This window comes from Sebastes fasciatus, chromosome 1, assembly GCF_043250625.1.
Source record: "Sebastes fasciatus isolate fSebFas1 chromosome 1, fSebFas1.pri, whole genome shotgun sequence".
NCBI classification, from domain to species: domain Eukaryota; kingdom Metazoa; phylum Chordata; class Actinopteri; order Perciformes; family Sebastidae; genus Sebastes; species Sebastes fasciatus.
The window spans coordinates 16,779,485-16,782,457 of NC_133795.1; the positions used below are offsets into that span (position 1 = coordinate 16,779,485).

The 2,973-nt window shown below is 38.1% G+C and overlaps 1 long non-coding RNA gene across 1 annotated transcript; it reads left to right on the plus strand.

Annotated features, from left to right (window-relative positions):
- On the plus strand, positions 1 to 2,640 carry LOC141766775 (uncharacterized). The gene is made up of 4 exons (XR_012593684.1): positions 1 to 88; positions 189 to 215; positions 1,013 to 1,035; positions 2,337 to 2,640. It is a non-coding gene; the product is annotated as an uncharacterized LOC141766775 (long non-coding RNA).
- The last annotated feature ends 333 nt before the right edge of the window (positions 2,641 to 2,973 follow it).

Genomic DNA, 2,973 nt, shown 5'->3' on the forward strand with positions numbered 1-2,973 from the left:
CTTGAATATGACGATGACGTCACCACCACTATAAATACGTCCCTCCGGCTCCGTCACATCCTCTTTCCGCTGCTCTTCTCACTTTGAGGTAAGAGAGCTGCTTCACTGCCAACTCAATCCAAACTAATCTACGCATTTTACAAACCATCCAAAGTCACTAACAACTTGATTTGATTTGTGTTTTACAGGAATCTCTCCACAATATGAGAGCCAAGGTGAGTCGACCAGTATTTATGAGTATTTTAGTGTTGAATGTCCTCTTCCTGTTACAGTCTGTGCTGCTAGCTAACATCTGATTAGCATTAGCACCCTGTGCAGCTTTATCCTGTTTATTGTCTGAAAATGTTTACCTCTGCATTTCTTCCCCCTTTCATTCTCTTAATGCTTACAATGCTTATATTGTAAACTTTAAACTGGTAATGCAATATATGCAGAAAGCAGTATAAATGTAGTTGTTCCAGGAAGGCCCAGTTTGGTGCATGCTGTTAGCATCGGTAGCTAACCTCAACCTCTTGAGGTATCTACTTGGCTACTACAACTACTACAGTCAGGCTACTGGTCACTGACATTACTGTTTAATGTCTAAAGTACCAGTGTAGTCTTTATTTATTTAACCAGGTAGTATTCATTGAGATTAAGAATCTCTTTTTCAAGAGACACCTGGCCAAGACAGCAGCATTTAAACATACATTAAAGTTTCAGACGCCAAAACATAGAACAAATGCAAAATAAACAGCATATCATACAAAACATTAAAATCAAGTGTTTGAAGCCAACGTTAAAATGAAAATATTCAGAAACACAGACTGCTTCTGTCTTTCATTAATGTTTTAAAATCATCAAAAGTAATCAGATTTCCCAGTTTCAACTGAGCTGGTCTGCAGTGCGGAGTCCTAGCAGTTATTTTCTCTGAATCATTGAGAGCATGCTGTTGCAGTCAATAAATGGGAGGGCCCACATGGCACTCAGCTGCACCTACTGTACACTAATAAATATCCCTCTTGTCTTCCAGTGGAGGAAGAAGCGTATGCGCAGGTAAGCATTGATGCAACTTTCCTTTGTACAAATTCCCTGTTATTGCCTCGGATTTTGAAAAAAACATAATTTAAGACTTGTAGTGGTGTGTGATAGATGTACCCACAGTCTGAAATTAACCTTTCCTCACCTGCCCTTTTGGCAGGTCACTGAACATTTCTACTGGCCACTCAATTTCTTGTCTGCCACTTCTGAAATCTAGGTAGAACACTTTAAAATTGTAAACAGTCAGTGGTACCTAGACCGTAGAATTCTGGAATATATCATGTAGTATATATTATTTAATTTAGTCTTTAGAATTGCTTTAAAATATTTCTTAATATAAGGAAAACCTGTCTGCCATGGTGGGAGGTGACCTGAAATTTTTACCTGCCACAGCCAACATTTACCCTGTATTTGGCAGGTAATTTAATAAATTTCATTCCTTGGATGTACTGTGTAATCTATATGGCATAATCATAGTGCACTCAAAACCTCAATATACAATTCTAAACCAGCACTTGATCAATGCCTCTTGGAATTTGTTGTGCCAATATCAAAGACAATTTCTTATTGAAACATAGCTTTCATATTTAGTTGGTATTGGAAGTGTAGAATTAATTTAAACACGTGTCTGGTATTGCTAACGTTTGATACCACCAGAAATTCAAGTACTTAATGTAAAATATTAGTTTGCTGGCCATTTTTAAATGAGCACACCATTTACTACCCAAGTCGGTTGTACTAAAGGCAGGATCGTGGCTCAATCCACATAAATGCCTTGACATGTTAATGGATCCATACTCAATATTTGCAAATCGTGTCTGTGAACATTAGTTACAATTTTGTGGGTGGAATAGTGGCTCCAATTTAAATCACGCGATTTTTAAAATTGCTTGAAAGTAATTGTTGGCCACATGTTTCCTCCACATGGCTTTAAAACTGTACCATTGATCAGTTTTTGAGAAGAATCTGTCTTAAATCTTGCAGTTGTAACTGCTTCTATTCAAAGTCTGATGTGATGCCGAATTTTAGTTTAATTTAAAGATAAAATGTCAAATGCATTTACAGCTATATTTGCTGTGTTGCAATCCAAGTGACGTCTTGAACTGTGAGCCTAAAGGCAAGTTCAGGGATCCCTATACATTACTGTACCCAAGACGAGTGTTAACACTGATTTGAATTAGCCATTAAATCCCTGAATTACGCCAATAAAAGTGGCTGATTTGTTGGGTTTGCAACAGTCCAGATATGTGCAATATTAAATGTATAGCAGCAAACTTCTGTACATTTTCCTGACAGCTGCGTTTTTTTTTCAATAGGCTGAAGCGTAAAAGGCGAAAGATGAGGCAGAGGTCCAAGTAAGCCCTCATCCCTGCCAGCTGTCGTCCTGTCAGAGCCTCTCCAGATGACGGACGCATGTAGCTGAACTGGAGCCTCCAAATGTGGAACATAGGCCTTAACCCGGAGCCTGCTGTGAATGTCTGACTGGAAGAGGCAAAGACGCTGGATGATCTCACAACATCAGAACTACAGCTGCTTCGTTCACGGACCATAACACACCGTTTACAAACAACTGTCATGTGGTGGTGTGTTGAACAATAAATGAACACTGTTAAAACTTTACCTCACGTTTCAGCCTCTTAATTCATAGATTTGACTGATATTACAGGATCAGTCTGTTATATTCCCATTTACTTCATGTATTAATTGCACAACATGGAGGGAGTGATGTCTCAGATTTTATAACCTAGCTCTGGTTTTCTGACTTCTGGATGGTGGTGTACAGGATATGAAAAATTACTTGGTACCAAATGTTTATTTTTGGCCCAAAGACTAAATGATCTCGGACTTGATATAAATCAATAACCTTTGGTTGTTTAAAACTAGTGACTTAATATGATGTGTCAAAACCCTCAAAGGTAGAATATGGAATTTATATTTCAAATCCAATGTGCT